The following is a 12,187-nucleotide window of genomic DNA, read 5'->3' as shown; positions in this document are numbered from 1 at the left end:
ATAGGTGTGAAGTTTATGTTCTGTTTTTGACCAATGATTCAAGTATGTATTACTACCAGGTAATGAATGAAAAAAAACCTAAATATCTAACACCAGGTAACAGTTGGTTTTCAGTTCAAATCAACTTAAGATTCAGTTTTATCACTTTAACTACACTGTGGCCATAACCTGTAAAATAAGAGCCAATAAAATGTATCATTCTGGTTGCTGTCATTCAGTGCAAAGAGCTCAGTATAGAGATTTTTCCTGTAATTTTGGTATACTTATATCTAATTATCTGTCTTACCTTGGGCATCACTTAAATTCCTTGAGTTGGTAATTAGAAAAAGTTACATGAGATTATTTTACGTTCTTTTACTTTTAGCTATGATATTCTTTGATTCAAATCCAGAGTGTCTCATCAGAACTCAATTAAGGGACGGGGTGACCAGGGTATTCTTGGCAAATTGGATTTTCCAAAAATGGTCATACCAATATTAATCTCATCCTACAAGCTCTTCTTACAAAGTAATACTGGCAATCCTCTAAGAAATAGTGTCTCTGGTGCATCCCCTCAAATCTGGGTATACCTTTGTAACTGCTTCAACTATGAGAATATGGCAAAATTGACACTTGCCTGACTTCTAAGGCTAGGTTGTAAAAGGCAATGTGGCTTCACCCAGAACATACTCTTTCTCTGTCTCTATCACTGTTTCTGTCTCTCTCTTTCTGTCTCTCTCTCTCTAAGAACTTGTGCCTTTGGAGATCCGGTCTACCATGTTAGTACTTTGGAAGCTGCTATGCTGGGGATCACATAAGCTACCACACAGAGTTACAGAAAGATACACCAGGAGCCCCTATGATTCCCAGATGTCCAAGTCTCCCCAGTTGGAATTCCACACACATGAGTAAGGATGCCTTCATGACACTAGTTTTAGGCACCATTAGACTGATGCTTCATGAAAGACCCTAAACCAGAACCACAGAGCTGAGCTGTTCTTAAATTTCTGACTCATTAAGATCATGAGAGAAAATCAATAAATATTGTCTTAAGTCACTGAGTTTTGAGTTGGCTTGTTACATAGCCACTGTTATAAAAAGGTCCATTTAAAGGACTGCTAAAACATCACTGGAAATGTAGCGAGATCAAGAAAGTTGTATTCACTAGAATGCTTTGGAGTACGTAAGTGTATGAATGAATCTGGTAAATCTAAGTTGCACTGAAAGCTACATCTTAACAGCATTAACATCTGAGGGGTGCATATTCATATTTCTAAAACATAGAGTCAGAGGAATAGGATAGCAGAGTTAAAATATTTTCTAATCATACTTAAAACCAACAGAGCAGGGTTAGTCATTTCATATAGCCTATTGAGCAAGACTGTAAAAAGCAATGGCCTTGGGAGAGCTCATCATATAAAGGGAACTCTTCCCCCTACAGAATGCAAGAACCCTGAACTCAAGAACATGTGTTCCCACTGTAGAGGTGCATGGTTTTTCTCTGTGCTAAGTCTTGAAGACAAAATCTCTCATTAGAGACTCTAGCACTCCAGTGAAACCTGGGTACCAGATTCAAGGCATAGTGGTAACCTAGACAGCAGCCAGGTAAAGAGAGTAATATAATCTGGTAATATAATCGGACACAATAGATTTGTCAGACTGTATTATTGTTCAAAATAATTAATTCCTGGGCTGCCCGCATGGCTCAGTGGCTTGAGTGACCAACTCTTGAGTTTGACTGGGGTCATAATCTCCAGGTGGCCAAGGCTCTGTGCTCAGCTTGGAATCTGCTTGTCCTTCCCCCTCTGCTCCTCCCCCTGCTTGCTCTCTCTCTCTCTCTCTGAAATGAATAAATAAAATATTTAAAAAAATAATTCACTTCCATCATTGTAAGTTAATATATCCTTGTCTTTGTTGTGTAACTTTCAGTGCCACTGTATAAGGGGCATATATTTTCCTGTCTCATTGGTCAATCTGTCGTCGTAATCTGAGTAAATGTGATGTATGCCATGTTGGAACAGACGTTTTAAATATGATCGCATGGTTCAGCTTAGTCTCTTGCTTCTGCTTTCTGCTTTGAGAATGGCACATTCCAGATAAAGGTTGCTCCTTTAGCCTGCAAGTCTAATTGAGAAGACAAATGGAGTGGAGCCATTGCTGGAGCAGAACACTACTGGCCTAGGGTTTACATGTAATGTGAGCAAGAAATAAGCCTTTGTGTTATATGACACTGAGATGCTGGAGTTTGTTATTCCACCAAAGATACCAAGTACACATGCCTGTGGGAACACTAACAGATGTGCACCTATCTGTGGCCTTTCAAAAGAATTAAAAGAATATGTAAGTATATGGATATGGTGTGTGTATATATATATAAGTTTTTCTAGATAAATTAAATAATTTTTTGTTGGGTAATTTGTTAGTCATGTTGAATAATCCCATAAGAGATCTAAGTAATTTGGAAAAGCAATCTTTGGTTGGTTTGCACTTATATGAAAGTACTAGTTTAGATTTGACAATGTCTTTCAAAGACAGTACTATAAACAAACAACTGGAGGAAACATTTTTCTTTGAGTTGATAAGGGACTGTATTATTAAACCCTGATTTCAAGTGATAGAAACTCAAATCATACAAGTATAAGCAAAATATCATCATCATCATCACAATGATTGTTTATAAATAAATAAAATGTTCTGTGTGTGCATGGTGGGTGGGTGTGTGTGTGTGTGTGTGTGTGTGTGTTAGAGGAAGAAGATCAATTAGCTTATATAACTAAATATATAGTTTAGAGAATGGTTGGATTCAAGATGTCAAACAATGTCATCAGCGTTTTCTGTCTGTCTCTCCTTTCTTCTTCCTTTCCTCTGTTTTTTCCCCCTCCTTTATGTTTATATTGCTCTGATCCATCTCTGCCTGTCCCTACACTACACCTCCCTTTGTCTTGGCTCTGTTCTTAGAGCTGGGGGCAGGAGTTCCATCAGAAGCCACAAAGATTGGAAATACACAATGAGGTTGTATAAAGGAAAACTATGGTGCTATTGTCAGAAGAGGGAATAGATGATAGGCAGACAAACATTTTTTTCAAAAATCTATTACAGAGATAATAGAGCATGTTCAAAATAGTGCAGATGTTTGCTAAATTGCTCTTTAGGAAGGGGAAAAGAGTTAAATCCAGGTCACTTATTTTGCTAAGTGGACTATGCCAGTTTGGGGCCAGAGCTGAATTGCTCAGGACCACAAAGGAGAAAAAGAAAGCCACATTGTCCCACACTCAGTAAACAGCTCTCTGCTAAAGGAATGTTTAATAATCATTTATAAGTATCACTCTGAAGAGAGGCCAGTGCAAGCTTAGGAGCTTGGCAGAACTCAGAACTTGCTTCAGCACTATCTCTAGAACCTTGGGTTCTAAACTCAACATTACAGGTCTTTGATATTCAAGATTGAAGGAGGAAAAATTAGAAAACTCTGTATCAGAAAATGGTATCAGTAGGTCACAAACCTTTTCCCACTTTAATTCTTTTGGTAGCATTTTGTGTGCATGATTCAGTGCCTTTGTCTTTATTTAAAAAAAAAAATTCAAATATGTAAAAAGCTTTTTAAATACAGTCTCCCAGGTGTCTGCTGCAGCCTCAAGCTCCTTTTCTTTCTTCTATTGTTCTCTTAATTGTTACTTCACAACAATTAGTTGAGTATTCATATGCAAATATATGCAAATGAAAAGGGGCTCAATCTATGAGATTTTCACTACTAGTTAATTTCTACTTTTGGGTCTACTGCTAAGATCTGCAAAACTGAATTTTTTATACCCTTGCTCCTTGGGGCATAAAAGGGAAAGGGTGGCATGAAAGCCACCTAAATATCTCAAAAGCTCTGCCATTGTTAAGATCCTTCTTCAGCTTGGAAAGTGTTTTTTAATTGTTTTTTTCCTTCGTCTGCCTTGCTTTCTCTCACGGAGAATATTATGTTGAAGCTTCTGTTATTTGCTACTGACTAGTTATGCATAATCCAGAATGGCATTTGGAGTGTTATAATCAATATGGGAATAAGCTGGGAAAGGAAAGGAATAATTATCAGAAAAATAAATGCAATTTGATTGATGATTGATTGAAACCATTGTTTCAAGATACCATAAAATATTTACTAAATATCAAAAATGGAGGAAAATCCGATTAATAAATTAACAATATTTTTTAAGATTCTGGAAAAGATCAGATAACCTGCGGCGTGGAGGTGGTAGTTAAAATCTAATGATTATGATTTTCCTTGATGTAACAGATTGAAGATGTCTGCAAAGTTTTTGCTGTCCTATCATTAAGAGGGGGAATCTATTTTCTGTCCCCTTGAATCCAAGCTTGCCTTAAGTGATTTGCCTGACCAAGGAATACAGTGAAAGTGGTGCCCTGGGACTTCTGAAGCTAGGCCAAAAGGCATCTTGCAGCTTTCAATGGACCGAAAGAACATTCACTCTAGAAACTCAACTTCTCTGCGATAGAGAAGTCCAAGAAGCCTATGGATAGGCCCTTGTGGATCACTACTGAAGTTACCCTACCAAAAGACTAAGCTAAATTCTCAGCCAACGCCAGCACCAACTTGCTAAACATGTGAGCGTGCCATCTTGAAAGTGGAACATCAGCACGCACCAATCCACTCCAATTAACATTTCATGGAGCAGAGATGGGAAACCCAGCTAAGTACTTTCCAACTTCCTCATCCACAAAATCATGATCCAAATTGATTGTTTTAAGCCACTAAGTTTTGGTATAGTTTGTCACACAACAACAGGTAACAAGAACAATGGATATAGATTAAAAAGAGCAAAAAACCAAAAAAACAGCTGCATTTGTGAAAGCAGTCATACTACATGCAAAATTTCCTTTGCAGAGCTAAATAGGTGATATATTCGCAGATGGTTTAAAAACAGGAAGGACTTAAATCCAGTTTACTAATGCTAAAAAGAGCGTTTAATTGGTAAGGCTTCCTTCCCCACATTTATCCTTGGCACTTTCAGTCTCTGTTCACCAGTGGAAGCCCTGGAGGAGAGGGAGGAGTATATTGGTGAGGATAAATGTGCTGGCCAAGACTCCCAATGTCCTCTGCACAACCTACAGATGCCTCAGTGACTAATCTTCATCTGCAGATAATTCAGAAACAGGGCAGATCCCTTGGATTTGAAAATGGGAACTAAAACTCATCCATCTTCTGCTGATGGCTAAACAGGCTATTATTAGCAGGCCAGATGATTTAATAGGCCGGGGATGGAAAGGCACATGTTGATAATTAAACACTCCAGCGTTCCATTCCAAAGCAAGTGTCCTTTAATAACATGACTAAGGTTTGTTTGCTTTTCAAACCCTTCTCTTCCACTTCCAAGACCTGGAATTGTGTTCAGGCATCAATGATGGATAGAAATGATGTGTGTCAAGCCAATTCTCAATTGTTTGGGTGATATGTTACATGTTACATGGAATTACCTGTCCTTAATCAGCTTCATATATTCACCCATATATGAATTCTAAAAAGAAACCAAACCACTCCTTTGACAAATATGAATTGAAGTCTAATACATTGTAGTAGAGAGGTGTAAGAACTGTGTTTTATGTCTGGCTCGGCAGAGTAGCTGTTTGACCTTGAGCAGTTTAGAGTATCTTTGGTGCCTTTGTCTGATCATTTGAAAGGGAAGAATACTTGATTCTAAGATTCCTTGAAGCACTAAAGTTTGCTCATTCTATGGTTTTCACTATCAAACCAAATCCTTCTCTCAGTTAAAAATTACCTTACCTAGTGGTTGAATTAATTGGAAATACACTGAGTTAATAGAAGTAGACTTTTTTTTTTTGCTTTAAGCATATACATCTATTTTCTCAGCCCTCTTTCTTTACCATGTTACCTGACATTGTTTTTATTTATTCTTTTACTTTTTAAATTTTTTCAAAGAATATTATTTTTATAGTAGTAAATGTTTATTTTGCTCACAAATATGTACCAAGCACCATGCTAAAAGCTTTAAAAATGTAGTCTGATGCATTTCTCATGACAACTCATTGAGGTAAGATATAATTAGTCTTACTTTATAGAAGAGATGCTTGGGTTCTAGTGAAACAGGACTGCTCACTAGAGTGGTGGGGCCAGGACTCAAATCCAGGTCTGTGTGATGCCAGAGCCCATACTCTAATGAATTTGTTCTACAACTATTACATCAATGCCTACAGTCAGCCTGAAAACAAGCAGAAGCTTTTTAAACAACAATAAACATTAAAGAAGCACACATACACACATACACATACCTACACAACACACCTACACACCAAGTCAGCAAGCTCTGTGAGAAGGGCTCTCGTGCATGGAGGTGATGTTTGCATTGCTCTCTGATGATTCTTTTCCGTCCTCAGCTTAGAATAAGCTTCCAGGAGGAATTGAACTGTTGTGTAGGGAAAGAAAGTAAAATACTTTTCCAGAAAAAATATTCTTCCTCCTTTTTTGAAGTAAGGCTGCTTAATGTTATTTTCAGTGCATTGCAGTACTTCCAGGGAAGGGACTTAATTTTTTAAGCTGGAGAACTGCCATCTGGATGTTGCTGTCTGTGTTCTGTTTCTGGAGTTACAAACTCATATTGTTCCTTGATAATACACTTCCATTTTTCCGAGAAAGTCACCACTATGAACTTTTAGTTAAATAAATATAGAACAAATCCATACTTATTCTTCAGAAGTATGTGCAGCTGAAGCATATCTTTTTGACTGAATTAGGGCTTAAGCTCACGCTGAGTGAAACTTTGGTGTTCCTCCATGTCCACAACTATCAAGAACTGAGAGAACAGGAATATTTATATAAATAAACAGGTCTCTTAGAACAGCTTAGGTATTTGCAAACATTTAGAACACATTTGGTGGGTTGAAGTGATCTTGATTGAGGTAAGCTATTAGGAAAGACCAGAAGCAGACAAGGGAAAATGGACTATAGCTGACATTATTGTCCATACTTCAACCAAATCCATTTGGCTCCTGTTATGGACTGGAATGTTTATATTTCTCCAATTTGTATGTTGAAGTCCTAATGCCCAAATTTAACGGTGTTTGGAGATAGGGTCTTTGGGAAGTTATGAGACTAGTTCATGAGGATGGGGCCTCTGGATGGTATTAGTGCCCTTATAAAAGGAGAAAGAAATTCTCTCTCTCAGTCTCTCTCTCCATCTCTCCCCATGTGCCCATGCACTGAGGAAAGGTCATGTGCAGATATAGCAGAAAATCAGTTGTCTGCAACTGAAGAGAGACTTCATCAGGAATTGAATTAGCTGACATCTTGATCTTGGACTTCTCAGCATCCAGAACCAAGAGAGAATGAGTTTCTGTTGCCTAAACCACCCATTTATTTTGTTATGGAAGCCAGAGCAGATGAAGATAGCTCCCCTTCACCATTTCTTTGCACTCCTCCCCTAATTTCCCTAGTTTTGGCCTCCAGTGGCTATTGGGCAGCTCTCTTCTTGGAGGACAACTCTTGGGAGCTCTCCTGACCTTACACAGATCAAGGAACCCCTAAGATGTAATTTACACTCCACAGTATTCCTCCAGTATCAGGATCAGCATAGCACCTTATTTTGGCTTCTACTTCTTGACAGTTTATCCTTGGAGTACTTCCTTAATAAATTGCTTGCACAGAAATCCTTGTCTCGAGGCCTCCTTCTGTAGAAACTTACCTAAGATGCTTGCTATGATAAAAGGGATGTCTGCACTGTTGACCTAGGCACCAACAGGACTCAGGAAATATCATGAGGTTCATGAGGAAAATCCTCTAATATCTTTACCTTTGTGCTTAGTACAAATGCGAAGAAGCTTATAAGAATTAGAGGTTTCTTTCACCTATGAAACATCCAAACTAAATTAACTGTTTTAACAGATACCTCCTAGCATGTCTACCCAGTCTGAAATCTATAGTCCCATCTCTGAGAAGTGCTATCCTGCCTCTAAGGTTAGAGAGGTGAGCTGCCACCCTCCCCCAATCCCAGCCACTCTGCCCTTCTTTCAACTTGAATGTGTGCTGTATTTTTCAGTTGCAGGACTTTGCACATGTGATTCACTCTTTCACTTTGCATGAAATTTCCTTATTGTTTATCCTTCTAACCCCACCTCTAGTAATCCAGTTATTCCAGAATAGTATGTTTGGGAAAACATGGCCAAGTATATAAAAATACCTGAACTACTAAATCTGTGATACTCTTAAAAATTTATTTCTTCCCTCTTTTAGAAAATCCTTTATCAAGCTGCCTTGTTTTACATGGTTTCCATATCAACCCTATACCTCTGTTGCAATAGCTTCTCTGTTTATTCCTTAAATTCCTTAATTCTTTCCTCTGCCAACTTCTCCAACTCTCATCTCCTTCTGGTTATTAAAAGAGCTCTTTTGTTAGCCAACTTTCTTCTCTGTCCCCAAACTAGCATCATTAGCATCACCTAATAGCTTATTAGAAATGCAAATTCTCAGGCCTCATCCCAGTTCTATTGATTCAGAAATTCTGAGGGTTAGCCCAGAAATCTGTTTTAGCAAACCCTTCATGCCATTTTGATGCACATTAAATTTTGAAAACAACTGATCTAAGTATTACAGGACTTTGAATCTTGAAATACAATGACAAATTTTAGAAATTAAAAAAAAAAAAAAAAAGCACAACAAGCAAGCAAGCTTTCCTCAAGGTCTTGGCTCTTAGAAATCATAAATGCTTTGCTATCAAATGATTTGTATTCATCTGTTCAGGGTGCCATTAACAAAGTATCATAAACTGGTAAAGAACAGAAAAATGTATTGTCCACAGTTCTGGAAGCTAGAAGACCAAAATCAAGTATCAGGAGAGTTGGCTCCTTCTCAGAGTTATAAGGGAGTATCTGAGCCACACCTCTCTCAGCTCCTGAGGGGTTTGTGGGTGATCTTTGGAATTCCTCGGCTTGGGGCAGTGTAACTCCAGTCTTCACATAGGGTTCTCCCTATGCCTGTGTCCAAATTTCCCCATTTTATAAAAAGGATGTAAGTTGTTTGGGTTTAAGGTCTATAATAATGACCTCATTTTATCTTCATTAGCTCTGTGAGACTGTATTTCCAAATAAGATCACATTCTGAGGCTCTGGAGGTTAGGATCCCAACACCTTTTTTTTGGTGGGACACAATTCGACCCACAACATGATTGTCTTTTTTTGTCCTGGGTTATATCCACTCCCCCACAGATGCAGTGGTGACTACAGCTGAATGGTTGAAGGGCAATAAAACATTGAGGAAAAAAATTAAAAGAATATCAATTACTACCTTGTAAAAAATAGTTTAAATAGAGGTGGAAAGATCAGGAGCTCTGGTCATTGTAAATTCCATGTCTGGTGTCTCCTTATAAGGACACTAATCCCATCATGAGGACCACACCTTCATGACCTCATCTAACCCTAATTACCTCCAAAGGCTCCACCTCCTAATATCATCACATTGGGAGTTAGGACTTCCATATATGAATTTTGAATAAACATTCAGTCCATATCATGCACCCAGAGAGATTCTGATTTATTTCACCTAGAGCAGTCCATCTAAATTTTTAGAACTTCACAGGTAATTGTGATGCACAGCTAGGGTCCTAGCTCTTCATTTCTATGGAAAAAGCACAGTAATCTTGTAGTGCTAATTAACACAGAATAAGACATGACACTAGTCAAGCTATTACATCTTACTTTACCATTCTGATTATTTTTTGTATATCTTGTCAGCCCACCTCTTCAGTAAACACCTGAAGAAAGTCACTCCATTTCTACTTGTTAAGTGCTTAACAAATATAAGCTGATTGGCCAAATAAAATCTTGGATTCTTAACTTCAACCCCTTTGCTTCAACAACTATACAAATAAAAAATCAATACATGTACGTAATTAATTCTCTTCTGTGATAGAGAAATGCAAGGAACATATGTTGGAAATTTTACTGTGTCTAACCTCACAGTGTAGGGTCTGAGCCTGGCCTGGCCAGGTAATAGAGAGACTGAAAAGCAAACACAGCCTGTGAGCTTCTAGTTAGTAATTAGTTTCTCTATTCCCTATGTCTCTTTTATACTCTGGCTGGTTAGTAAAACAACTCTAATGGAATAGGCCAAAGCTTATTCAAGTGTTGCTGTGAAATGTATTAGGATTGCAAAAAGGATCCGAAGAGATTTCTTTTCTGCACAGCTAAGTTAAAGATGGAAAGTTAGGGAAGGCTTTTTCAAACCCCTATCCCTTCCCCCCTAGTTTCCTTTGTTTAAAAAGAAAAAAAAAAAGTATTTGGAATGTCAAGATCACAGAAAATGTATTATAAAAATAATGATCTGAAAGTCATAGTCTCCTCTCCCCAATCTCCTGCCACCAAATCAGAGTAAAACCACTCACATGCTACTAAGTTCTAGAAAATAACAATTTCCTATCTGTCCACCTATTATAGGATTTTTCTATTAAGCCCAAAACACCCTGATTTGTTTGGAGAGATAAATTCCACCCCCAGCATTTCTTTAATAATCCTTTTATACTTTCTTCTTATCTCTCTTCTTGCTGCTATTGTTTGATAGTGCCACTTAAACAGGTCTTTCCACAAGGTTACTCAAATTAAACATTAGCCAGCTCAATAAGCAGCTACAGAAAACTACTGACGGTATCTAGCAAGATAAACATCCACACACCAAACTTTTGAGATTTCTTTATTTCTAACCTGATTGTCTCAAGGGAATGTTCTTTACAGACCACCTGACTTGCTTACTGTTGTATTTTCAGATATTAGGTCTTCTAGTGCCAAATGGTCCATGTGGCATTGCTAATTGGCTAGATTTCACTTTATTTTGATGGTAAGAAATGTGATATTTATGTGGTCTGTGCTGGGGTTCAAGAGACTGAAGCTCTACATTTAGAGATTCATTACTTTGAATTAAACAATAGCAAATATGAAAGGAACAATTTATCCTTTATCTATGATTCTCTAGATAAGGCAAACAAACAAATCTGAAAAACAAACAACAACAAAGAACTTTGTGACTAATACTTAAGTGAGAATTAGATTATCAGAGATGGTCCTCTCGCAGAAAACTCAGATAAGCTAAGAGCACTGGATAGTATGTGTTGGGGGACTGGGTAGTGCAAAGGGAAGAGACAGCCTAGAAAAGGAACCTTACAGGTGGGAGGTATCACAGGAAACCTTGAGCTACTTCATACATAATCTGGGGCAGGAATCCACTCTTCACTGTTCTTGTGGAATAGTGGACTGAGGACAAACTTTAGGTTCAGACATGCTTCTGGGAGAGGCTGCTCTCCCCATTACTACTTTGGTAATCAGGATGGTATTGAACTTCATTAAACTCAGCCTCATCATCTCTAAAAGATTCATAATAACATATATCTATTTGTGTTGTTAGGAAGATAATGTGAAATATTGTTTATAAAGTATCTGGCTTGTATAGAAATTGAAGAAATACTAGCCTGCATCCAGGACCCCAATCTCCTTGGCCTCACCTCCCATTTAGTCTCTTGGCCTTTTCTTTTGTCCCAGCAACACAGGGATGAAAGGATGTATCTGATAACTGATAGCTGAATGGTTGACTCTGCTTGTTTTCTCTCTGTTCTTTCCACTCTCCTCAAAGAACTTAAGTACTTTGACTGGGCTTTGAATATATGGTACTGGAAATTTTCAACAAAAACACTTTTAACATGAAAAATTACTGGGAATTCCACACCTTAGTTTTCTGTAATATATGTATGTTGACACCCAAAAGACTCCTAGTAAACCCATCAGAAGAAAAGCAGATGTCCCTAGATTTTACTGTATTATATAGTACAGCATAATAATATACCATTAAAAAGAAAACCAGGCCCAAAATGGCATCTCTTAGGCCCAAATCACCAAAGCTGTGATTAATGTCTAACCTAACTGCAGTTTCAACCTCCCCCCAAAATGCAGTCTTAATGGGTCAATCAGGAATTTTCTGATAAGCACCAATGAGGCTATCTGTCACTTGGGCCTCTCCATCCCCCAAAGGAAGATGAGGTCATCTGCATGATAAGACCCCTTCTTTTCCCCATAAAGCATAGTTTGCCTGAAAGTATCCTTTCTTTTATTTTGCAAATAACTTCCTTGCCTCCCTTCCTTGTAATTTTGTACAGCTCCTTGGAGCTTCCCTCTATATGCTAGACAGGATGCTGCCCTATTCATGAATCTCTTAATA

General features: G+C 37.9%; 1 long non-coding RNA gene across 1 annotated transcript; it reads left to right on the top strand.

The window, feature by feature from the left end:
• Positions 1-2,122: 2,122 nt before the first annotated feature.
• On the top strand, positions 2,123-7,638 carry LOC130543217 (uncharacterized). The gene is made up of 2 exons (XR_008958385.1): positions 2,123-2,319; positions 4,256-7,638. It is a non-coding gene; the product is annotated as an uncharacterized LOC130543217 (long non-coding RNA).
• Positions 7,639-12,187: the final 4,549 nt, after the last annotated feature.

This window comes from Ursus arctos, unplaced genomic scaffold, assembly GCF_023065955.2.
Source record: "Ursus arctos isolate Adak ecotype North America unplaced genomic scaffold, UrsArc2.0 scaffold_9, whole genome shotgun sequence".
Classification (NCBI taxonomy): domain Eukaryota; kingdom Metazoa; phylum Chordata; class Mammalia; order Carnivora; family Ursidae; genus Ursus; species Ursus arctos.
Note: the sequence above shows the minus strand (reverse complement) of the source record. Positions and strands in the feature narration are given on the sequence as shown.